Source organism: Pipistrellus hanaki (genome assembly GCF_964339955.1).
Source record: "Pipistrellus hanaki genome assembly, chromosome: 11".
NCBI classification, from domain to species: Eukaryota; Metazoa; Chordata; class Mammalia; order Chiroptera; family Vespertilionidae; genus Pipistrellus; species Pipistrellus hanaki.
The window spans coordinates 55377381-55404749 of record NC_140513.1 but is presented as its reverse complement, the minus strand read 5'-3'; positions in this window follow the sequence as shown (position 1 = coordinate 55404749).

Here is a 27369-nt window from a genome sequence, read left to right as displayed (position 1 = left end):
TTAAAAGCCTGACATTCCATTGACTGAATCTGAGGTCCCTCCTTTCCATCTTTACAGCTTGGCGCCTTCTCTCTACATGTCAAAATTGTGAGGATTGATTTTCCTTGTATATACATTGCTTTTTCTACTCTCCAATGCCTGGGTCCCTCTTTTTCTCTTCCACCCCCTCCCTCCACCACTGATATACCTCCTGCATTCTGCCATTGATCTCTAGCCCTGAGCTATGTGACCAACAATTTTTCTTCCTAGGAGAGGTGAATTAGCAAGAATCAAAATGATGGTATTTACTATCAAAAAGTCACAAACAATAATTTTCACATTTGTGCACCCCTTTATATTTTACAAAATATTTTCACACGCATTTTCTTTTAATTCACACCCTTATCTTATGCCCCCACTGATTCATAAAACCAATGAGAACAATGATTGTTTGAGGTTACAAGAGCCTTGAGAAGTAGATAGAGCAGGTCCTCTATTGTTATTTTTTCGGACAAGGAAACTGAGGCTCCAGGGCATTGTGTCTTGCCCAATGTCACTTAGAGCAAAGTTAACGGTAGAGTCTATGACTTGTGGTAGCCAGCACTTGTCAACCAGTGGCTGAGACCCAGATATACTCAGTGCCCAGCAAACCAGGGTTTATCCAACTGTACCACACCCAGCAGACACGAGCCTTCAGACAGAGTCTATTAATGCTGGAGCCACAGGCAGCCCCATAATGACAGCGAAATGGAACTTCTGGGTGACTCTTCCAGGGAAACTGGACTCATTTGCAGTAGCTGGGCAGTGATCCATGTTAATGTTTGTCACCATGACTGTCACATGATTTCACTGTGGTGGCAGGGACTTGGCTTCAGAATTCTACATAATTAAAGCATCCAGATTCCAGCCTTCCAATGCCTTTGAGAGAATCCAAAGGGCCTGCTCTTAAGCCTAGTGGGCCTCTAAACAAGATGTCCTTCTCCATCGAGATATACTGCCAGGCAGTCAGCCATGATGATACCCTCAAGGATTCCACCCATGACTGCTCTTCAGTCATGGCAGCATCTCACTGACATGGGCAGCATCTAGAGCACAAGTACCACGGCCTTGCCGAGGTCGACTACCATGCCCTGCCCTATGGGACTCACAGTGTGAAGAAGGTGAACCAGGTCTTAGTGGTGAAGGCTGGAGCTCCCTGTGTTATGCATTTTCTGATCACAATGCAGATCCAGAGGAGCATTCCATGTTCTAAGCAAAAAAAGCAGGGCTGAGAAGTGCTGGTGGCACATCCCACAAAGTCCCTCCCACTGAGGAGATCAAGTACATAGCTTTGAGTGGCAGCATGCCACACTCAGAAGCTACCTGATAACAAAAGAAGAAAGAGAGGCAGCATGCATTGGCCCAATGCACCCCAAGCAGCCTCTGTAAAGGTTGGTACACTTATAGTTCTTCCACAGATGTACTTGGCCCAATCCCACTACCAGGAATTCTAAAAGTGAGTACAAGGACAGCAACTCATCACATAATTGGAGCTATTTGAACCAGGACTCCTCCAGAAGTCTGATTTGAGTTTTTTCATCCAGGCCTAAAAGGGGGCCCAGAAGTAGAACTGATCCAAACCCAAGTCACCTGAATGGCTGAGTATCCAACAGCATACAAGCCACACTAGATGCCCATGACAGTGATAGAAGGGAAGATTCAAGTGCACAGGCCTGTAATCCCAAACTTGAATGAGCTCCTGCCTACTAGGTTCTACAGCTCTTTCTATTTCAGGGACTCTGGATAGAGGGTGTTTTGTTCCCTTTTACCTTGGCTCTGGTATGGGAAAGATGTGTTTAAAAAAAAAAAACAACAAATAAAAACTTTGTCAAACTAAAACTAGAGCTAGACACATCATCAGCTTTTCAGAAACATTAGTGTAAAGCTTGTCCTTACTATATAGAAAAAGCTATTTTGTACTGCTTTTAAGTTAAAACCAGACTGCATAATTTTAGCAATGATGTGGGAAGGAATCTCACTACCTATTTTTATATAATTTACCTTATACAAAGAATTTTATCATTGTTTGTTGGTTAAATGGCATTTGCCTTGATCCAAAACCCAAGCTTCCTGATTTCCTTAACACTGTCAATGCCCCTACATAGTACCGGCAAATCATGGAGTAGAGGTGTCCACCGACTGGTTTAGACAACTTTGGCCCTTTTGACCCTGTACTGGTACTGGAGACTCTGGCATTGTCAAGCAGGGCCATCAGAGATCTGGCTGAGATTTGGCTATAATTCAAAATCAGACATAGCAGGGATTTCTTTGCCAATACTGGACTCCCTGCTCTTTGGAGAATGTAACCATTGGTCCTGCAGGAGCTCTTGGGCCAGCGCTGGTAGAGGGATGCTTCTCTGCTGTCACACAGCACCACCCGTCAGACAGGTCCTTTCTTTACGGTGGGATTAATTTAATGCTGATTCGGTTGAAACTCTGTAAGGAGAAAATTCAGTGTACTGGTTTAGTATAGACAAAAGGAGGCTAAACTTTTTAAGTAAAAAAAATATATATACCACAGTTAGATTATACTCTTGATGTTCATGTGAGACTAGTGTCCCTCTATTTTGGTTTCCTTGCTCAGCCCAGGAATGGAAGCATTTTTATTTTTTTCTGGAGAATGGAGGAAATAACATTTTTCAATATAATGGCATTTCCCCCCAACTGAGCCTCATACCTTTATGTCCATGCATGCCTTACTGAGGGAAGGAACTGGGGAGCTGCCTGTTTTATTTCTCCTCACTCTGTACATGTTTAATCATTGTCTCAAAGGCAAGTAAGCAAGTAACCTTTCCATAGAGAGACCCTGGAATCTCAAATTATCAGACCAATTACTTTATTTGGATTTTCTGTTATGCTTGTATCTCTTGTTTCCTTACTACTTTCTCAAAAATAAAAACAAAAACAAAAAAACCTGAGACTGACCACTCCTATCCCAGTTTTTTACTCACCACATTTCCTACCAGCAAACAAAAGTCATTGTTGAAATTTCACATCACTCCAACATAAATATTAACTTCATATTACAGATGAACAACTTTATCTCCTTAAATCTGAGACACCATTAACCATTATTTTATGTGCCACTCCAGAAAGCAGGCAGCCAATTAGGCTATGATCCATCATCAATCGTGACACATTCCTGATCTCAGAGATAGCAGAATGCGAAAATGCTCGTGTCTTGGAATTAATGAAAGGGGATAACTGACATTGCAGATAAATGAAATAATATCTGAGAATTAGAAATGTAGACATGTTTAGGATGGTTAACAGACCTGCAAGAAAAGATGGTAGCACCCTCTACTTTTCCTGGAAAGGTGAAGACTACTGGGCCTCAGAAGGCACAGCTGCAAGATGAAGGCGGGGGAGGGGGAAGGACTAGTGACTTCCCTTTCAATGTTTAAAAGTAGCAGTCCATGTAAAAACAATGGCACTTGTTATGTGTAATTCATGGGCTCAACTGGGACCCATCATTTTTCCATCCATTCAACAAAGATGTACCCATTCTGGGCTGACACTTGCAGATGGTACACTGAGTAAACAGATACAGCTCCTGCCCTTCTGGAACCTACAGTCCAAGGGAACCAACCCAGAGGTACCATCCAGGTGCATGATTTGTGTAAGCTAGCTATGCTCCAATTTGCTGATTTAACAAAATGTAATAGTTAACGTATGGGGCTATTGAATGTTACTGTTTCTAGGCTTTGCTTCACACAGATGTTGGCTAAAAGAAGAGAACGTTGCCCAATAAAGAGGCCACCACTTTACATGTCACAGAAGGAAGGAAGGGAGTTTTCCTGACAGAATGGACATTCCTTGCAAAATAAGGCCCGGTTGCATTGCTTCCTCCAGAGAAAGGGTTGGAAAATCCAGACTTTCTATTGTAGAATCCCAAAGTGAGAGTGAGGAAGTCTGGTGGAAAATGCCATTTTATTGGCTAACCCATGTGCAGTCCTGTTGAAATTGCAAACTCAATGATTTCCAATCCTTCTTGGGGGAACATACTTGGCTGTTTGCCTGGGATTGCCCATGTGTACACCTGTCTTACTAACATTTATATCAAATGGAAAAAGACTTAGAATAGTCAGGACAATTTTGTAAAAGAACAAAGTTGGAGGACTTAGAAAGGAGAATTAATACATGTTCAAATTTGTTATAAAGCTATATTAATCAACATGATGTGATATTGGTAAGGATAAATATATAAATCAATAATCTGGAAATGGACCATTAATAGTCAATTGAAAAGGAGAGGCCATTTTGCAAATTGTGTTGACATTGAATATCTGTACGGAGGAAAAAATAACCTTATCTTACACATTACACAAATCAATTAATTCAAACCAAGTCATAGACCTAATATAAAAATTCTAGGGGGAAAGTCCTTAATGACATTGGGTTAAGTTTTATTAGAAAGAACCCAGAATGACCAAGCCACAACAATAAAAAGTGGTAAGTTGGACTTAATAAATGTAAAAAACATTTCCCTGTCAAAAGACATTGTTAAGAAAAGGAAAAACTTCAAGTCACAAATTTGGGAGGAAAATTCAGGGTATATAATAAACACTGACAAGTTGATAAACAAGATAATTTTTAAGAAAGGAGCAGATTTGGATACTTCCCAACAGGCTATATAAATGAGATCTCATTGTGGCAAGCTTTGAGGAAGTGATACTCATGCAGAAGCCCTTTGCCTGTTCTTCAACAAAGGGTGAGCCTGACCAGGGACCTGAACTGGAGACCAACCATCTCAGCTCAACACTTGGTAGTCTTCTGACTTTGCTTCAGAATATAGATTTCCTGTGGTCCATTATGCAAAAATCTTTGCTGTCCATGGACAGATTTTGTAATAACCACAACCTCATAGGTCCCAGGAGGTTTCAATCTCTTTCTCACTTCCTCTTTTAATGCCTTTTGAATTTTCCAAACTAGTAATCAGAAAACATATTCTGAATCACAACCTGCCAGTGAGACTCAATGTTGTTAGATAATACCCATTTTCATGCAGTAGCAACTAGGATATAGGCATTGGGGGGGGGGGGGGAATTTTTGTCAGGTCTCTTCACTGATACATACCCAGCACCTAGAAAAATGCCTGACACATAGTAGGTGCTTAATAAATATTTATGAATGTAAATAAATTTTATTGTATACCATCTTGAAGAGCCAAATTTAACAGTGGAGAAATTTGTTAAGATGTTATTTTGACAGCATTATCAGGGACAAAGGGCTTAAACAAGATAGGCGTTAACTTTTTGTAATAATAATAATAGCAAGTCTCTATGCCAACCTGTTTACCTGTATTAACGGATATAATCTTTACAATAACCCTAAGAGGGAGGTACTATTAATATTCTCATGTTATAGATGGGAAAATTGAATCACAGAGAATTTTAATAATTTGCCCAAAGTGACACAACTAATTAGATTTGGGTTTGAACTCATGATCAGGCTCCAGAATCTATGCTTTTAAGCACTAGACCCATGCTTCTTAACTTCTAATGCATATACAAATTTGTTGAGAAATGTTTTTTAAATATGATTATGATACAGCAGGCCTGAGGTGGAGCCTGAGATTCTGCATTTGTAGTAAGTCCCCAGGTACTGCTGCTGCTGCTAGTCTGAGGACCACACTTTGATTGTCAAGGCCCTACACTAAACCACCTCTCTTGTAAACACTCCAGCTAGGAGGCAGTCCAGAGGTGTAATTTAGTTTCGCTCCATGAGAGGGTCTAGAGATCCATGGTCAAACATGAACCACCATATCCCATCCACTTTCCAGCCTTTGGGAAAAGGGAAAGAGAAACAGACAGCAAGCAGCTTTGTTTTAAGGGCCAGAAGTTTCTCATCACTCTGCACACTGCTCATCAGCCAGACCTAGTTGCCGGGACATGCCTACGCTGCAAGGGAGGCGGGAAAGTGTCATCTTCAACATACAGACCCTCAACTGAAACTCAAGGTAAAATTCTGTCACTAAAATAAAAATTTAAAAATAAATTTAAATACATTTGGTGAGACAACCAACAGTTTCTGCCACAGTAGATTGAAAAGCCTTTGTTTATCTCATTATACATGTTATCTCTTTCTTTTCAGTGTGATCCAATACAGGATCTTCCATTTCCTTCCATCTTCTGTTGACTTGCACACAAATTCCTTTTTGTCTAGAAAAAAAACACTTTACCTCTAAGTCATTTTTCTTAATTTGAGTCCTCCAAAGCTCTTATTTAATTAAAAAAAAAAAAAGGCAGAGTCCATTCTTGTATACTCTAAAGATAGTAGCTTAGGACAGTGCTTGGCAAACTCATTAGTCAACAAAGCCAAACTCATTAGTATAACAATTGAAATTTCTTTTGAGAGCCAAATTTTTTAAACTCAAACTTCTTCTAACGCCACTTCTTCAAAATAGTCTCGCCCAGGCCATGATATTTTGTGGAAGAGCGACACTCAAGGGGCCAAATAGCCGCATGTGGCTCGCGAGCCTCGGTTTGCCGACCCCTGGCTTAGGATGAGTAAGTAATAAACACCCAAGTTCCGCCATCTTTCTTTAGACATTTCTTTAGTGTCCCATCTACTTTCCTTAAGAAAACTCAATTAAATTGGAAATAGTGTCCTTGAATTGATTTATTTTGACTCATTTTTCTTCTTTTCCTCTAATTGGCAATATTGATAAGCAGCTCCTTGGTTTCTTATCACTATTGTAACCAGAGAAGGCCCTGAAGAAAATATTGTAAAGGCAAAACTCATTCTAATTAGATGTGATTCGAATCAAGTTTAGGCAAAGACTGGGAGGCTGCCTCCTTTTTCATTGGAATGTCTTAGCCTAAACCTAGCAACTCAGAGACGTTTGGATTAGGCAACTCGCACAATGCACATATCCTGCCAGCAGTCACGGGTGAGTTGGCTGGAAGTAAAGAATGCAGAGAGGATCTGTGGAAGCTTAATACAGCCAGTCACTTGTGCCGGTTATAAGAAAGGGCTTAGGAGTCCTGCATATCACTCTGGAACCTGGATCTTTTAAAAGGAGTTTTATCTTCTCAGTTAGGAAATATTTTTGAGACTATTACTCTGCTTGCAGCTCTTGAACTAAGCACAAAAGTAAAAGATACCCAAATAAGAAAAGGAGAAGCAAGTTGGGGTGAGGCAGAAATGATTATTGTTGTGGCCTGGCACTAAAGTCTATAAACTTTGAGTTTCTGAAACAAATTTTCAAAATCTACTCCACAAAATATATATATGTGTGTGTGTGTGTATATATATATATATATATATATATATATATATATATATATATATATATATAAATTGAACTAATCCATTTATTGGGATGACATTGGTTAATAAAATTATATAGGTTTCAGGTATACGATTCTACAATACATTGTCTGTATATTGTATTATATAAATGTCTCCTTCCTAAGTCAAGACTCCTTCCATTCAAACTAACCCCCTGTTTTAGGAGCCAAAATGTAGCATCATTTGTACATGGACCTGGGAATTATCTCTAATAACCGGTTTCCAAAAGATGGTACCTGTCTGTATGTTGACAGAGGTTGGAGCTATTGAATTGGGCCTTGGCAGACAGCATGGCCAATCCATTTGTTTCAGCTTCCTCAACACTCGGCGAGTATCACTGCAGGCTCCATTGGCCTGGCAGATTGATGATAAAGACAGCCCAGCAAACAGCTCGGCCATCTCACAATCCCATTTCCCTGCATGTATTGACCCAGTCCAAGTTACATATGTTACAGTATTTGCAAAGCAGTCACTGTTCTAAAACACTTATGGGCCCTTATTATCCACGGGGCCTTTATGAGAACCCATTAAAACTGGAAACCAACTCTCCCAGGCCTGTTTGAGCTTTGACAATTCTTTGAAATGGTGAGAGGGAAGATGTTTATTAGGTACCTACACATTCACACAAACACAGCAGTAACAACAGTGACAAAACAGGTAGCTCCTTCTGACAATTCCCTTAGATGTGATTAACTGGAAATGAAAGCAGATAGAGAACAACTTTGAGAGAGAGAGAGAGAGAGAGAGAGAGAGAGAGAGAGAGAGAGAGAGAGAGAGAGAGAAAGAGAAATATGCTTGTAATATGTCTTTCTTTTTAAAATCTCAGAATGTGTGGAGTGGAGACCAAACCCTGGGGCCCTTTCTTATCCAAGAAGAGGAAGTGCTGGCACCTGCTGGTAGAGGTGGGGACTGTTCCTTAGCGCCAGTTGTCTCATTAACTCAGGAGATGACCTGATCCTTCTGCAAACTGTCTGCATCCAGACCCCTTGACTGATTTACTGCTAAAGCAAGATGAGTTGTTTGAAATTGTGGAGCCAGCGGTTCACTTTCATTTGTCTTTAAAGCCTTCTGTTGCACTGAGGATAAATCAGGGAGGTCTCTCGTTGCACTAAATAAACTTCTAACGATACTGATTGAGCTCCTTGGATGGGCCACGGTGGGAATGCAGAAAACACAGGGCCCATTAAATCACTGAGCACACTTAATTGAAATTATGATCCTCTGGTCACCCATGGCTAAAAGAAGAGCAGAGGTTTAATGAGTTTACCAGGTTAAAAATGAGCCTGCATCAGGCAGGAATCAGACTCATTAATTAGGACTCCACTTAAACTATTGAGTAGTTTTACTTACCAGCAATACCCGAGTGGGGGGAGGAGGGAGAGACTCGGGGATGGGAATGGCCACCTTTGCTCATGACTATTATGAACCACGAAGTGAGGGCTAAGAGGAGTCAGCGGTTAGCTAGCAGACCATGTGAACCAATGTTTGTCACTAACCACAATAGGCCTGAACATCCAAAGTCCTTACAGTTTTACTTTTGAAACTGATGGAGACCTCAGAGTGACCGTTGTCTCCACTCTATTTGGAGGCCATTCACGGAGTATGGACAATCCCTAAAATGCCTGGCTCCTTTCAAAGCCACGGCTGGTGTAGAATGGGAAGTTGGCAGTCTCCTTTGGAAGAAGATGGGCTTTCCTTAGTGCTCAAGTCCCTGAGGGGCACGTGGAGAAACCGCTCTGCTCACACAGTAATGGAAAGGCACTTCCGTTTCAATTATCTGCAATTAGTTAAGCACTGGAAATGCAGGGTGTGGGCTTTGGGGAATGTTGGCGCTGCCTCCCTGTGAGATAGTTGAGCCTGCATCATAACCTCTTTGGGCCTCCATGTCTTCATCTCCTAAATAAGAGGATTAATAACCTGACTCAAAGAGGCGGTGTGGGGATTGCATGCAGAGGTCCAGGCAAGGTGCTTGGTTAGTGCCTGCCATTTACTATGCATTCCTTAACAAAGGTGATTGCTGTGATCTGCCCTCTACAGCAAGGCGCAGTTGCTCCTTTTCATTTCTCATTGCAACTGTATAAAGCAATGAACCCGGAAAACAAAAAGGAAGAGATATAAAATGTTTAGGGAATTCAGTCTGATGAGCTGCAGGGACTGAGGAACCATTCTTACATATAGGGGGTCCAATCTCACAATCTTGCTTTGCTTTCTCTCCTTTTCTCCTCCTTCTTCTCCTCCTCTTCCTCCTTCTCCTTCTCTTCTTCCTTCTCCTTCTTCTCTCTTCCCTCCTCTCTCTCTCCCCTCCATTCCCCTCTGCCCCCGTATCTCTCCCTGTACTTTAGTACTAGAAGAACTTAGTCCTGTTAGCATTTTCTTATAAAACCAAAGCATCTTTGTCCCTGATTAAGAGAAATTGCAAATAAAATTGTCATAGCCGAGCCTGCAATGTAATGTCTTTATGCTTGTTTGTGATGACCCAGTGCTGTGTCGAGCATGCTAGGCTTCTGATTTGAGTGTCCTGATTCTTGAATTCAAAGAAAAGCAGCTGAGTTAATGTGTCTGGTTTAACTGGTCAGGACCACTCCAGATGTGCAAAGGGGATATGTGTGGAGAAAGACCAAGTGCATCCATGGAGTGATTACTGAGGGAATAGGTTGAGTGAATCAAACAGAAGTTGGACAACCTTTTTCTCCAAGTGGAAATCTGACTGTTTAAGTCCATCAATTGGGAATGGTCTTCCTCTTTCCCTACATTCCTAATCCCTTATAACTATCACACACACACACACACACACACACGCACACGCACACACACACGCACACGCACACGCACACGCGCGTGCGCGCGCAAATACCCTTTGAGCAAACTAATGAGGACAAACAAATGGAAAAAGGCTTCTGGATTCCAGGTCCTCTTCAGCCCCTGAACATCTACATGTGTGTTATACTGGAATAAACATGATGCCTCCGGGGCCAAGGAAAACAAAGGGACACGGAGATATCAAAAGGTACTGTCCCATGTGGGATGTTGCAAAGGAATAAGACTGATGGAAAATTGCATTTTTATCTTGAAATATATTTTGTTACAGAGAGGAGCCATATTACAAACTAACAATTCTTTCAAATGGAAATCATGCTTTATGCCTAAATTGCACCTGTTCTGATAGCTCAAATTCATTCATTTTCTTCCATTTCTTCACCCTTCTTTAAATAATCTGTTGTTGAAATTCATAGGAAAATGTGGCATCAAAATTCAGCTCCTTGAGCAGGGATTTTAAAAACCATTTTTGTATTCTCAACATCTAGCTCAGTGTCTCACACCCAGTAGCACCTCAACATAACTATGATAAATAGATGAAGGGCTAAGTTGTATTACCTTTCAAATATCAGTGAATAAGATAGTTTAAATCACTTTTTAAATTTTTTAAGTAAAAGGGAGCCAGGTCTTTCTTACTTGAGTTACTGATAAAACTGCAAAGTGTTGTAATATCATTTTGTGCCTTGGGTTAGTATATATGTATATATATATATATATATATATATATATATATATATATATTCAGCAGAGAATTATCTGCAAAATGTTTGACTTAATTTCAGAGAAGAGCCACAAGTGCACTCTCGAGATTTCTCTCAGTAAGATTCTCGCTGGTAACTAATAGTGTGTGGGGGCAGTTGCAGAGCTCAGAAGCCCTGAGCATATTCTCAAACAATAAAGAAATGACTTGGATTATAGTTAAAAAGAGAACTAATGAAAAGGGACATCAGAGATATAATGAAAATAAATAGTTCCTCTTCCAAATTCCCCCCAGGGAATAGGTTATAAAATCTAGCATGAGTAGTAGACTCTGGAATAAAATTCTTCCAGGGTAGAAAGTAATTAGGGGTGAGTATATGAAAGCCCGCGTTTAATTGTTCTTTTTAATACAGTGAAAGAATGCATTCATCATGCAACTTCAAATGAAGCCTTTTATGGAGCCTTCCCCCAGCAGAATGCCGTGAATTAATATTTTTACATATCCTGTAATTATTTTGTGAGTAGCGCATTTGTTGTGTCTTGTACATAGGGGTATGTGTTAAAAGCATAAATCAAGCAAATGTCATCACTTAAAATACACCACATTTCTTGATGCCCCACTTAAGCATTTTTTTTAATGTTTTAGTATTCCAAGACCCTCATGAAAATGACCGCTGTTTTCTTAAGTTTCTGAAAAGACCAATTTCTAGTTCTAATCCACTCACAGATATCAGTTTCTAGATGTCTCTAGAAAGCACATTTGGGGCCATTCTTTGGATCTGACCAGTGGACGAGATAGTGAATTTTGTTTACAACTTCGCATTTCTGTTGGTTCCTCCATGCCTGGAGGCTGCACCATAACCCCCAGGACATAGTGCCCCAGTTACGGGGACACAATAGGCCGTCCCTTATGTCTGAATTCTTTTCTGGAGTAAATAGGGATTTTTGTGACCCAGATGACATCTCCCTGGGCCCAGTGCCATATGGAAATAAAGGGTGGGCTTAGGACACTCTGGGAAATCTGGCTCTAAATATCCTCTTACCCCTACACACTCTGCTGACAAGGTGATGGTGTGTGCTAGGTTAGATAAAGCATGCAATATGCTGTTTGAGCATGTTAAGCTGTCCTCTTCTTCCCCTAAGAAATCCTCATCGTCTTTTGCAGTTGCTATCAATGTGCCTACAGCCTGGATTGTGGCTTGAGATACAGTTTTCTCTCAAATTTATTCTAGAGCAGTGGTCGGCAAATTCATTAGTCAACAGAGCCAAATATCAACAATACAATGATTGAAATTTCTTTTGAGAGCCAAGTTTTTTATACTTAAACTTCTTCTAACACCACTTCTTCAAAATAGACTCACCCAGGTCATGGTATTTTATGGAAGAGCCACACTCAAGGGGCCAAAGAGCTGCATGTGGTTCGTGAGCCACAGTTTGCCAACCATTGTTCTATATCACCTGCCTATAAAACCTGTATTGACCACTGACTCTCTGTGTGACCTTGGGCAAGTTATCGAACCCCTCTGCACCTCTGTCTGCTCGTCTGCAAAATGGTGGTGATACCATGATCTGTGTCGGTGAGACTTGCTGGGAAGATCATGCATTAGTATTTGTAATGTGCTTTGCATGGAGTCAGCCACATATAGAGGCAACTTCACAGTTTACTATTGTTTTCCCCAGCTCTGCGGCTAAAAACATCATCAAACAAGATATTTATTCTTACGGAATTCTAGGTTCTCAGAGTGTTGACAGGATGAGATAAAATATGTGTAAGGATTGGAAAACTACTCAAGGCTATGTGAAGGCTTGTGAAATGCTGACCAAAGTAAAGAATTAGAGTAGTAAATAAAACATAAGATTTTTTTAAGCTGCTAATGTAATTATTCTTTGTTTTAAATCCCTACATTTTCATATTTTCTGAGAAATATTTACAGTATATATTAATGCACCCCTATGTGCCTATACATACACATGCCCACCTATTTATCATGGGATTAAACTTCTGGTAATGATTCCTTGTTATCATTTCCTTGTGTTTATCACATGTTTTATGGACTAGAAACGGACCTTTTGTGGCAGGTATATTCATGCAATCTCTTGTGCATAATATCTTTATTCAACTTTATTAACACAAAATTATTTATCATGTGCTTAGAGTTCCATATGGCATTATAAAGGCCTTGTGATGGGCATTTTAGCCCAGATGTGTTTAGAAAAAGTGAAGTCATCCTTCTTCTCCACGATACAACTCTCTTTCATACACACACACACACACACACACACACACACACACACACTTCTCTACAAAACCTGGTAAATTAGCTCCCCAACTCTTACAAAATCTGTAAATAAACCTGGTGGCTCTCTAGTGCAGTTGGGGGGGGGGGCAGTTTGCAGGGAGGGGTCTGGGTTCTTGAGTGAATGATGATTCCGTACTAACATGATCCCTGACGCAGTCCTCAAGAAAGGCAGTGAAACAAGCTAAGATCAGACAAAAGGGGGGCTTTCTGGGGCTGAGCCACTGAGCTTGGAGTCAGTGCATCGACACGAACGATGCTGATGAATCAGAATATCTGCGAAGGCTTCACATTTCAGTCTTCCGGGACAGGTTGGCCTCAGAGGTTTACTTTCAGATCTTGTTTTATTTGTCTCTGCTGCACAGTAAAACGTGGGTGGGCAAAATTCTCCCCATTCCAGGGACCCTGCATAGACTGCTGTAGGGTTTTATGGAACTGATGCTCTGTTCCTTTTAGAGGGACAGTTATGCCCAGTGTCTGTCCTCCTCTGAGCCAGCATCCATCAGCCTCTAAGTCTCCCACCCCCACCTTTGAGAATTTATGGCAGCTTTCAGCCAGGCTTGGCTTAAAGCCATTGACCTCTGTGGCCTGCGTTATTGACCAGAACACAGCATCTTCTGCCCACATAATATATGTCTCTTTATCTCCCTGAAAGGAAAGGAAATGGTGCTTGGAATAGCCAGGAACACAATAAAAATGAGAAAGGCTTTCCCGTGTTTTGCTTTTTTCTTTCTTTTCCTTTTTTTTAAATTTCATTTTACAATAATATCACATTGGGATGGGCATGTGTGCTAGGCAGCACTCTGACCAGTGCATTGGGAGGGCATTGTGGGCCAGAAGGCCTGTCCCAAATGAAACCACCCTTGTGTGAGTGCTCACCGTTAGTGTGGGGGAGTGAACAGCCCTATGTCGGCGACGCCTTGGAACCAAATCTCTGAGTCATTGGCATCGTAAGCCCCCAGAGACCCTGGAGAAGAGCAGCGGGGTGCCCAGGCCCCACAGGCCCCCTGGGGAGAGGAGCACACTGGCACAGAAGCCAGGAGCTGGGAGAGCCATGAGCACTCGTCTGGTTCAAGCTCCTAAATTGACAAAGGAGGAAATGGAGGCCCAGAGACAAGAGACGACTTACCCCAGGCAAGCAGGTGCTAGAAATAGAGCCTGCCAAGGATGTCTGACCTTGTCCTTTAAAGCACTCCCTAGGAATTCTCCACAAAATAAAGACACAAGTACCGTCAAGTAGCAAGGCTTTCAGCAAAAACCTCATCCATTCCCTGTTCGGGTATTAGTTACGAAAACCCCTACTTAAGTATCCTCAGCTGCCCTAAATGCGATCCATCCCAGATGCCTCTCGCTGTCACCTCCGGACAGAAGCTGGGAGCAGCCGGAGGACACCTCCTTAAGGAAAACAGAGCAAGCACGTGGCGCTCACAGACAGCTTGCAGCCTTGGACAAGTTTTACCTCTCACCCTTCACTTCCTGTGATACAGCGGGTATGGGAGCACCACCTCTCCCAGGGGTGCTGTGAGGAGTGAGACCGCGCAAAAGTGCTCAGTCCATTCGAACACTATAGCTACAGCCTGGGGTTGAGAAAAATTGTGTCCGAGCCCTGAGCTGGGGCTTTTCATCTGGGTGTCTCGGGACTTTCTGGAGAAGGACTTTGGCAGAAGTCATCATTTTTTAGCCTCCCTGTAATTCACTCAGGGCCGGCGCCTTATGTTCTAGCTACCTAGGTTCAGAGGGCAGACCCCCTAGGGGTGCCCTCCTCATTGCAGAACATCAGGGTATGTTAAGATGCTCAGTTCTATCAGAGAAGCTGGAGTCCAGAAACAAGATTACCAGCAGAAGACATACACCATCTACCTATTTATATTTATGATCTGCCATAAGCAGTCATCTATATCCATGGAAATAAAAGTTAATGGGAGTAGCCACAGCAAGAGCCCTATGAGTTTTCCCATTTCCATCACCATTCAATGATGGTTTGTTTGTAAATTTTATATGCAGACTCGAGGAGACAAGCTGTAGCAGATGCCAGAGTTTTAAGTAAAATCTGTAGAGGGAAAACTTTGAAGTTAGAAAATTCTATCTGGCAACTTTCTTCTCCAGAAATTTGGAGAAAACAGGCATTATTGAATCTTCGCAGTAAAACATCTCAGCTCAGCTTATGTAGCATTTAAGACCCACTCTCTAGAGTGTGAACAAACCAGGGTAAGCCATCTTTCCAGATCTAAAACATCCAATTAAGAGAAAGAGAACTGGAGTCTTATAGGTTCAGATGAGGTTTCGGTGTCTTGCCTTAACCAATAATAATAAAAAGCGTAAAACAAAAAGAACCTCTTTCAGGTTCTGTAGCTAATTCTTTAATCTATGACATTTTAACAAGCCATACTTCTATTTATGACCATGAAATTTCTCTCTCAAAGTAGTAAGAGTGTCAAAGTACTAGGACATTCATAGTAGCCTTAAAACTATGACCGTATAAATCAATTGGGATCTTAAAATATTGTTATCCTATTTAGAATCTCATTTAGTTTTTGAGAATTTTTCTTTTGGAGAATAGCATATTAAAGAGCTTATCAATTCAATCCTAAAAATTGAATTTTTATAGCATATTTTCACAATTGGATGTCCAACAGTAGGGAACTGACTGAAAACCTGAATATATAACAAAATGATGGGTTATGCAGAATTTTTTTTAAAAAAATTTTTTGCAAGAATGTCTAGTGACATGGGAAGATGGACACTCTGTTAAGGTAAAAAGTCTATAAGAGTGTACCTACAATATAATTTCATTAATTTTGAAATGCTAATTAAATAATTACAATATCATTTCATTTTTAGTCTATACACAGAAAAGTCTCACCAAGTGGCAAATAGTATTAATGCTAATATTAGCTAGTTTATGTTCTCCTTTTCATATATTTGGGGTTGTTTTTTTGTGTGTTTTTTTGTTTTGTTTTTTTTTTCAGAGAGGAAGGGAGAGGGGGAGAGAGAGAGAGAAATATCAATGATGGGAGAGAATCATGGATTGTATACCTCCTGCACACCTCCTACTGGGGATCGAGCCAGTGCCCTGACTGAAAATCAAATTGTGACCTCCTGGCTCATAGGTTGACACTCAACCACTGAGCCATGACGGCTGAGCTATATTTGCATTTTTAATAAACATACTACTTTTGCAACAACCAAACCACAATTGTTAGTGTACAAATTAAATTTGAGTTTCTGTGCAATGTTATTTAATTTCTGAAGCATTGGAAATGTAGCCATTTCACCCAAACCTGTCCCACAACATGTATCCTGAAGATCTCATTAGAACATGGCTTCCATGTCCAGCAAGAGGCACAGGAAATATGCATACATATATGTGGTTGTGCTTATAATAGTACTTTATCTTTGCACAGACATGAATGTCATACACAAAATATATCTCTCTCTGCTTGATTGATTGTTGGGGTCCATGGATAAATTCCAACAAACATTGATTAGTTGTAATCTAGGTGTTCATTGGAAACCATAGCTTCAAAGCTCCTTGTCACCTAATAATTTTGAGTAGCTCAGTTGAAAGAAATCTAATGTTTAATTTTTTTTTAAATTAAAGTAATGGTTCTGTTATTACAAAACTAAATCTACTTTTCCAAACATTCTAAGTCTTTGCCTAGATCCAACAGGCATTCCCATAGAACTAGTTATGTGGCTGCACTTAGTGTGGCATCTCCTACCGGGGTTAAGCATCACTCTGAAAGAAAAAAAGTGATGCCTGTCAGACATTGTTAAGGATGCTAGCCACATCTCCATGTCTTTTTTAGGAAGATCTCAGGGAAAAGATTTATTCTGACATTTCCACTGCAAAGAGTAGGCAAAACTTTCCCCAAAGCACTGGCTGTTTCCACCTTGTGGACATTAGGAAGCGACTGGCCAGGAGTCCCCTTTTTAAAAAAAAAAAAATATATTTTATTGATTTTTTTACAGAGAGGAAGAGAGAGGGATAGAGAGTTAGAAACATCGATGAGAGAGAAACATCAATCAGCTGCCTCTTGCACACCTCCTACTGGGGATGTGCCTGCAACCAAGGTACATGCCCTTGACCGGAATCGAACCCAGGACCTTTCAGTCTGCAGGCTGATGCTCTATCCACTAAGCCAAACCGGTTTCAGCCAGGGGTCCCTTTTTTGATTGCTCTTACACAGCTCGGAGACAAATGTGTGGCCCCACTGTGACAAATGTGAAAAGCAACCTGGTGTGTGTGTGTGTTTAAAATGAATCCTTCACTTAATTTTGTGTTCCCACCATGTTTTCCTTCCTCTCTCCTAACTGTGTGTTTTGCTTTAAAAAATCCACTAAAATAATTTGTGTTTGGGGAACCAGCCAACAAGAATAGAAGAACTTACGGTGAAAAGCAGCAGCTTCCTGCCCCTCTGTACTCTGCCTCCGACCCCAGCCCACTACCCAGACTCAACCTCATTTAGCTGTTTGCTTTTAGTCCCCTTAGCAGTTACCTCCATAAATCCAGATAAGAGGCTTAACCTCTTCTTCTCCATTCATCAGTTTGAGATAGTATTGCTAGACACCTTCATACGAAAAGGGAGGGCTTAGCTCATTTATTCTCAACCTCCCCTTCTACAAGTGTTTTATAGTCGTATTACCCTTTTCCATTTTGCCATTCTTATCTTTGGAACTTTCAATAATATACAAACCTTTTCATCAACACCCCCCACCCCCACTCCCAGCTTTTTGATCGTCTGTACCAGGGGTCTTCAAACTATGGCCCGCGGGCCACATGTGGCCCGCAGAGGAGTCTGATCCGGCCCGCCAGGTTTTTTGGGCAGTGAGCGCAGCCGAGGTGTTACAGTAGGAATTAGTAGTTCATATAGTCCGGCCCTCCAGCTCTCTGAGGGACCGTGATCTGGCCCCCACTTTAAAAAGTTTGAGGACCCCTGGTCTGTACTATTGTGAGCTGCCTAATTGTAAAAGGAAAACTAACAACACATGCCAAACCAGTACGGCTCATCAGTCTGCATGATGAATCCAAAGCTAAATAATTAAGAAGGCTTGGAAAATAGGAAGAACGGTAATACAGACTAGCTTCAACTTAAACATCGCAGTCCACTCTTATCATTTTTGTCAGCCTCACTTACTATTAAACTTAGCATCAGCGCTTAAACTGAAGTTTGAACATTGCATGGTAAACATTTACCCTGATACTCTGGGAACTCCTTTTAAAACATGTTGTGGCCCCAGCCCAGTGGGGGTCTCAGTGGGTTGGAGCATTGTCCCATACACCAAAAGGTTGTAGTTTCAATTCCTGGTCAGGGCACACACCCAGTTTGGGGGTTCAGTCCATAGTCAGGGTCCATGTAGGAGGCAACCAATCGATGTTTCTCATTCATATCAATATTTATTCCTCTCTCTCGCTATCTATCTCTTTCCCTCTCTTCCTTTCTCTCTAAAACCAATAAACATATTCTCCGGCAAGGATTATAATTTAAAAAAACACAATTTGTGGTTACTTGAAGCCTTAGGTTTCAAAGTTTGTCTTTCTGAAAATCGTAAAACACTTGTTAAACATTCCTTGCTTCTAAGAGAAATGCTTATTCTCTTCCTAGTCTCTTCTTGCCCCCACCCCCCCAATCCAGAAGTTGCTTTAAATCCTCAGGTGATGGGTTATGTTGACTTCCACCAGTGGGGTGGGTCTAGCTCCTTAACCTCCTCACCATGGTTTAACACGGTGGCACCCCTCCTATGGGCTCCTCACCCCGGGACACACAACAGACACAGGGACCTTGCAGAAGAGCAGTTAGCATCGCTCTGGCCAAGACAGCAAGGGCAACAAGCTGGATGTAGCTTCCCATTCCAGTCAGCACAGCCGTGCCCCTAGACAGTCAATGTGCCAGGTCCTGACTTCAAGGACAAGGACTGCCAACCAAACAAAAATTAACCCTGCACCCTGTCTGGTGATGAGTGGGTGTGGTAGGCAAAGTTGAGAGGCAGCAGGGAAGCAGCAAGGGAGGACAGTCAGGGAGAAGCAAGGCTGTTAGAATTGCCCAAGTGGTATAGAAGGGTCCCAAAGTAGAGGGTCAGGGTCAGTCGAAGGGGGTCAAAGGAATCATGCAAAAATGGCAGGAATTCTTAATGGGGATATGCATGGATTTGAAAATTTGTGTTTAATGTTTTAACATTATGTGTGAGAAACATTTTGAATATATGAATATATGAAACATATGAATACCTTACTCAGAAATTCCTTGAGTTAAAATCACACATTACAAAAGGTTGAGAAGCACTGCTTTAGAGGATCTCTGTACTCAATTTGGAATACCCAAATAAATCCTTTGATTCAAATCTGCCACAGTTTATTATATTTGCCTGCTCTTAAAGTTTATAACACACCATTTTAAATATGACAGCATTGCTAGAGAAAGGTATTAACCTCGCACCTGGTCTGAACTTGTGCCCAGAGCAAGTGAATGTATGTGGTGGTGACAGAATGGGAGGTGGGGCCAGGGGGATGTCTGGTGGCAGTTTTGCTTTGCTTTCTAATTTCCTTTAATAGAATGAGTTGTTAGTTTGTATTTCCTACCCAGTCCCTCTCAACACTACTGTTCATAAGTGCTGGGGTTGTGTGTGTGTGTGTGTGTGTGTGTGTGTGTGTGTATTGTTGTTGTTGTTGTTTTGAGGGGGTGTTTATTTGTCTTTGCTTTTAGTTCCTTCAGACTCTCTTGAGCAACTCCCAGCCTACCCAGAACTAAAATCTTCACCAGAGACCCATTCAACTTCAGTTTGCTTAATAACCATAGAGCAAAATGGAAAATTCACACCCTTATGCTAGAACTGTTATCGGTGGAAGTGGGGTACCCCTTCCCCGACTGAGTGCTGGGGGTGCTGTCCTTACATTATCTCAAGAAAAAATTCTCTGAGACTTGAGGATGGATGATTTTCATTTCTGTGGAATTACATCCCTGTGTTTCCAAAGCCCCATGCCCCTTGTCTAGTCATAGAAGAAGTGGCTGGGGCTTCAGTGGAGCTAGAAGCAAAGCCAGTGTCCAGAGCTCCCATTCCGTGTCACAGCCAGGTCCTGCTGAGCGCCAGGCTAGTTACAGTCCATCAGTCCGTTGTGTGTGGGGTCCACCGGGCGGTGAGCCCTGTGGGCGAATGCAGGGGAGCCAAGAAAGCACTTGCTCCTTCTGCAACAAGAGTCCCAAGAGAACCAAGAATGACCAAGAACCCGGAGCACCAGGAGGAACCAAGAGCCAACAGTTCAATCTCCTTTGTTTAGGAAATTAAATATATCACATCTCCCCACGCTTGCTGTGGCCAAGCCTATTCTGGCCAATGACCTCTGTTCTCATGTGTGACTGACAGTCAGCACCTTCCCTATCTCACCCCAGCTTTACAGGGCATGCGTTTACCTCCCCCCACCTGGTTGCTTCCCCCGGGGACCTGCTGGGAATGGACCGGTGGCTCCTGGGAATGTAAAGCTTTAGCTCCCTGGAGAAGCTGCCTAGATGGCATGCCTGTGATATGTGGCCTTCCCTTTGCTCCTGTTCTGTTATGAATGGCTAGGTTCATTACAATGGTGTCAGAACCCCCACCCCGCCCTCCTTGATTTCCAGTCCCCTAGAGGTCAGGGTGGAGGCTGAGGTACCTACTTTTTACAAACAACTCAAGTGATGCAGATGCAAGTGGTCACTGGCCCAAATTGAGAAATATTTTTCCCCTGACCCTGTCCCTACCCCACCTCCTTGGCAAAAAGCAGAACCAACAACATTTACCACCAGAAAAACAAAACTCCACGGCCACCAGGGTGACTAGACTCACCTCTCTGAGATCCCTGCCAGCATTCTTTCCTCCACCCCAAACCTCCACCTGTAAAGTCTTCTCTCCCCTCACCCCTTCTCCTCTTTTCCTAAAGAAGGAGATTCAAGTAATACTAGTAGACACACCACTCTGTCTTCCTGTCAACAGAATATTGCTGCCACCAATCCAATGACAATGGGGTCCCCAATCTGGGGTATGGAAAAAGGATAGACAAACTGGATAATCAGATAAAAACATCAACAACAACAAAAAACACCTGGAAATGTACTCCTCTGAGAAAAGTGCCTGCCCTGGTCTCTGATTGGTCCATTTTTATGTCGACGAGTAATACAATTTTGCACAGTTGGATTGACTCAAATAGCACTGTCCTGATTGGTTAGAATTGTGCATTCTGATTGGTAATTATGGAGCACCTCTGATTGGTCAGTAACAATGCGAATAATGATGTAGCAGCACGGCTCCAATTGGAGGGAACAGCTCTCAGCCTATTTGTCAAAATACATAAAAACAGGAAGTCCTTTCTAAGGGTCATTTCAGAGGGCAGAACCCTAGTGCTGGTAGCTGGTAGCTTAGTCTGTGGCTTTTCCCTGAAGTGCAAAGTGCAAGAGAGACCTCTGCCAGCAATGGCTTCTGGGACCCAGTTATGAATTTGAGCCCCTTTAACCACAAGGAGTCCTTCTTGGCAGGTATATTCCTTCTGGGGTCAGCAGGCCACACACCATGCCCCCCGAGGAGCCGCTCCTCCCCTGCCTTGGTTAATTAACCACTCTTAAGAGGCTTGATGAGAATCAAGCAAAAGAGAAAGTTCCCTGTCTATAAAACTCTCCGGGAAGTCCAGGGTAGCATTTCCTCTCTGAAAGCTCTTTGCCACAATTTTCCCAGGGCTGCACTTGAGTGAAACCCCCAAAGGAAATTACCACTTAGATTAGGCAGGATGTGCAGGCTGCTTGTTTGGCCTGAGCTCTTATGCAGCCCAGCAGGCAGGGCAGGCAGCTACAGAGCCCAGCGGCCCAGCAAGGGGCCCAGGTTGCTGGCCCAGGAAGGGAGAAGTCACCTGTGGGACTCAGGGGCCTGGTGAGGGTGGGTGCATTCTTGTCAGGTGCCAGCACAAGTGGGTGAGGAATGAGGGAGGAGAGAGACAGGTCTGAGTAGGTCATAAACCCCGGGGCAATTAAGCCACCTACTCCTTTCCTGCTGAGTCTTCCTGTCAGGTGGGGGACAGAGAAAATGATGGACCTGCTTTGGGGCCCAGGTACCCCACCTGGAAATGTGCCCTGGTAGAGGCAGAGGCCTCCATAAAGTGAGGCTGTAATGCTCCTTAAGAGCAAGAGTAGGATCTGTTTTGTTTTCTTCCTCCGCACCTTCTTCAAAGATACAATCCAAGTAACATATAATTCACCCTTTAGACTCTATCATTCAGTGGTTTTCAGTGTATTCAGGAAGTTGAGTTACCATCACCAATCTAATTTCAGAATATTTTCATCAGCCCAAAAAGAAACCCTTCTAAGATTAAGAAGTACAAACTGGTAGTTACAAGATAGTCACAGAAGACAAAGTACAGCATAAGGAATACCGTGCACACGAATATTTCCCAAGGACAGGGTATATAGCTGTCATTCGATTCTCCAAGGCCTCCAATGTCTACCCCACAATGGAAAGATTGAAAACTGAAGGGGACACCAGATTAGAAGTCAAATGTTTTCAGTTTCAACCCTTCTTCTTCCACATACAAGCTGGATGAACTTGGTAACTTCTCTTGAGCTTAATCCCCTATACAATGAAGTGGAAATAATCATGGCACACACGAAATGTTGCCATAAATCATGAAGGAATACAGAGCATTACTATTATCCCTACTTCCTCCCTCGCCTTTTTCATCTACACCCTCTTCATTGGCAGACCCATATGATTATTAATTTGGACTCATAACAGCTACAAGTTACATGTCACAACAATGTTCCAGAAGACCCATTGTTGTAGTGTAAGCCCCATCTTACAAAGGACGCCTCAAAAAAGTCGAATTATGGAGTCATTGATTAACGACCAGTGGCATACGAGGGGCTAAAGCTCCAAATCTCGCAGCCCCGAACAACTTGCCACGCCTGGTTTATATTGGCGGAATATCAAAAAAGCATCAATTACATCTTTGGGTCTGGAACCTGTTTTGTGAAAAACATTTTTACAGAAGCAGAATTTCAGCAACTTAGTTATCTACGAATCACCGAATCAACAGAAACACCGAATCAACACATTATCTGGGACTGACCACCTGGACAATTTAGAATAATTGTGCTGTCCAGATTCTGGAATCACTGAGTCAACAGGGATGCACTATCTGTAGCTACTAAGGCAATTTAGGATAATTGAACTGTCTTGGGTCCCAGGAATGTGTTTCCATGACCAGTGAGATCACAATCAATGGGATATTCAAATCATCATCAATGGAGTTTTGGGATAGCATACATAAGTTCAGAAAATCAAAATAACTTTTAAATGAGTACAGAACCCAAAACAGCAAAGTTAAAATATTAAACAGCAATTTTTACCCAAGTATGGTTGCTACCATACTTCGCCATGTCATACACAATTAGATTATATAATTTGTCCAAAGTTATTCAGGAGTGAAGTAGTGGCGGTTAAAATATACTTAACCAGGAGTTCCAACGCTTCTTCCCAAGCTTTCATCTCTAGGCGACACCCTCTCCTCTCATCATTTCAAAACAAACGTTTTCCTGACAGCTTTGACAGTATAAGTGGTTTCTCTTTCTCTTATTGTTCAGTAATTTATTTTTTTTTTTTAGAGTTTCTCCAAATGAATGTATTCCGATTATCTGTTTGCTTCTATACTCACTTAATGGGGCCCTGAATGAGAAATTTCAGCTGCTGCCCATTATGGCTGACACATACATTAACAAGTGATTCTTTTTCTATAAAAAGGAAAAAAAAATCTTAATCTCAAAATTGAAAACTAACCAGTTTGGTCTGCAATGAGAAACAGACAACTTTCTATTTCTGTATTCAATGAATGCATTGATGTCATGTAGAAATGATGTAGACAGACCATCAAAGGCATGTATCCTTGCTTTGGAGGACTTGGGATGACTCTCTAGAGGAGGGGTTACCTGAGCCACATCTTGAAGGATAGTCAGGATCTGCCAGGCTGGAAGGCTCCGCTGTGTGAGAACCAGGCAGAGGATGAGCTGTAAGTCAGGGTATTAGGAAGGGGACACTGGTTAAGTACCATCTACGAAGGCCACAGCAGGAAGGGTTGTCCGTGCCATGTTAAACAATTGTCCTTTATCCTGCACATAAATCTTCGGTAGGATGTTAAGCCAAGGACTAACATAATCAGACTTGTAATTTAGAGAGGTCATTCTAAGTCTTTGGCAACCTCCTTACGTCTCTGTTTCCTCACTGGTCAAGTGTCAATCAGACCTACCTTGGAGAAGCGTTCCGAGGATTAAATGAAATTGCTGTAAATGTTGAGCACTGTATCCAATCAATGTTGATGGCTATCATTATGTAAATTCCTGTCTTCACGGCACAGGAGGTACAAAGCATGTTGGGAGGCAGGGTCAGAGGAAGAGCTGACAGAGGAATAGGGCACGTGGAGCCTCAGAGGGCTTCGGTGACGTTCTGGCGGTCACGCATCCATGAAGACTGTGAGCCAGGACTCAAGCTCAGGTCTGTCCAGCTCCAAAGCTCATGCTCTTCACCCCAGACCCTGACCAGAAACCTCTCTCTCCAACCTCTCACACTCTAGGTATGTGTGAGATTCTGGAAATATCATTCTGGAAATATCATTCCAGAATCTCCCAGAGGCCATCCTGGCTTCTCAGACACAACCCATTCCCTTGGAAAGAAAAGCTTCTGGCACCTCCATGCCCTGGCCCAGATTCAGTGTGCAGCGGTTTGCAAAAAGCTAGAAGCCGCTTCCCGCTGTGGGAGGAAAGCCTGGCTATGCCTCTGGGAGCCTTCCAGCAAAGCCCTGCTTTCTCCCTGTGACAAGCTCATGGGAGGCCCCAGGACAAAAGCCTGCCGGCCTCTGAGGGCGCTGCTGGTGCTGGGCCGGCTCCTGGGGCAGGCAGGGGTCCTGGTGCACTGTGCCCCAGGGTGCAGCAGACCCTCCCCGTGGGCGCAGAGTGGCATGCTGCCTGCCAGGGCCCCTGGCAAGAGGCTGGACCCCTGACTGAGCTCAGGGCTTGGGGCTTGCAGGGATAGTCTTGAGTTTCAGTTCACACCCCATTGGGTTTCCCTTCACCCTGAAAGCTCCCGGGGAAGGGCAGCTGAAACAACTGAGTGTGGCGGGCTCTCCCCTCAGGCCCATAAATCACACTGCTGCCAAGGACCAGGAGGCCAGATGAGAAGCGGGGCCCATCCTGGGCTAATTCCCCCCATGAGGGCATGTTGGGAAGGGCGGGATTTTCCTCGCACACCTGCTTGGCTTTTCGTTATGAAATATGTCCATGGTGGCACTGAGGTGTGCTTCCTGAAAACCAGATGCCGTCCGGTATGAATACAGGCCCAAACGACGAAGAACCATGTAGCTGCCCTTCAGTGGGCCAAACAGTACCCAGAAAACTTGACTTCCGTCATTCCATTTGAACCCCATTAAGCAGGTGTCATCGCTCTCCCTGTCTTGTAGAGGAGGGACTGGACTCGGCTGGAAACTCAGCAGAGCTGGGTGTGAACTCAGGCAAGAGAGCCTCCCACTCAGGGAATTCTCTGGTCTGAGGCCCAGGAGCCCCATTTCACAGGATTCCTAGCTGGGGGCTGGGAGGCCACGGGGCTGGGCCCTGGGGCTGGAACACCCACCTGAGTGAAGGCTGGAGGTGCCCGTGAAGGCCACCTGCTAAGATCCCTTGTGACTCGAAGCCTCCTGGTGCTCTGGCAGGCCCGAGGGAGGAGGGAGAACATTGTCTCTCTTCTGCCAGCCTGGAAGCCCTCCTCCCCATTGGAGATTCAGCCCCTGTTCTCCCCAGTCTTGTTCTTCGTGAGCATAAATTCCATTAGCATTAGTGGGAGTTTCCCTCTGCCTCAAGAGGGACACAGATTTCTACTGTTGTGAAAAGAGGCCTGGGAGACCCCACCCCGTGGTCACCCCAGTTCTAGGGTTCCTTTCCTGCTGCTCTCCACTGGGGTGCCAAAGCCTGGCCGCTGCCTCCCCCCAGCCTCTGCAGGCTGGTGTGCAGCATTTGGTTTGATTTCTCGGATTCTTAAGTCAGCTACAAAATAGAACTCATGTGCTCTTTAGAATATCTTTTAAAAAAGAAAAAGAAATAGCCAAGCAGCAGTCTGCTTTCCCCAGTCTCCTCTGAGTTCCTTCCTCGGTGAAAGGCCAATCCCAGTACAATGAGGCATGGCAGATCTGGAACCTATTTGGTCTGCCTTCCCTCAACAGAATACAAATTTATAATATTCTGATACACATCGTCTAAAGCTGCCTCTTTTTTTTTTTTTCTTTTTTTTTTTTTTCCATAAAACCTGCATAAATAGCACTACCCCCTAAGTTATGCAGAGCAGAGAGTGGGCCCGTGATGAGGCATGAACACCCTGACCGGGGCTGGGTGGCCTTTGAAAAGAATTGTGCGAAGATCTGGAAGCGAATGCTCGCGGTGGGCAGGGGAGCTGCGGGGGGCAGAGAGCCAGGGTCATCGCAAGAGCCCCTGTGTGCTCCCAGCCCTCGCTGGCCCGGACAAGACCGGGCCGGCTTTCCTTTAACTGAGGTGCTGAAAAGAAAGCCACGTAACTGCAGCGCAGAGAAAGCCGGTGGAAAATGGTGAAGTGGAACAAAGGGGCAGGAAGAAAAGCAGAGAAACAAAAGTGTTCCTGCGGGTGCAGGAACGGAGACGCCACCGAGGTCCCAACTCAGTCCCCTCCCGCCATCTAGTGGTCGCAGTTGGGAACTGCAGCAAGCGCTGCTGCGGGAGATGACACCGGAGGTGCCCCAGGGATGTCTGTCTACCTTGTGGTCAGAAGAGAAGACACACCCAACAATACAATAGTAACTTGAGCCAGAATCCTCACGGAGGGCAGATCCTTTGTGGGAGAACTTGTTTTGATCAGAAATACTGTGCAATTAAAGAACAGATGGGTGTCTTGCTCAATCTGCAGGTTAAGGGAGGTTGGGATTGGAAATTCCCCAGCCCCTAGCGCTTTCTTTAAAAGGACCATGGGTATAGCTCTTGATTAAAATCTCCCTGGGGGGGGGGGGGGGGGGGGGGCCGGGGGGGGGGGGAAAGCCGGTTCTTTATTAATGAAGACGATTTGTCACTTCCCTTTGCTGACACTATCCAGAAGCCAAGCATTATTAAGTTTTGCAAAGGAGAGACCAGCAGTGATGTTACATGGATTCCCTGGTCAGAATCCACTCCCTCATGGGGGGAACCCCAAGTTTTACCCTTATGTATTAAGTATCTTTCCTTTG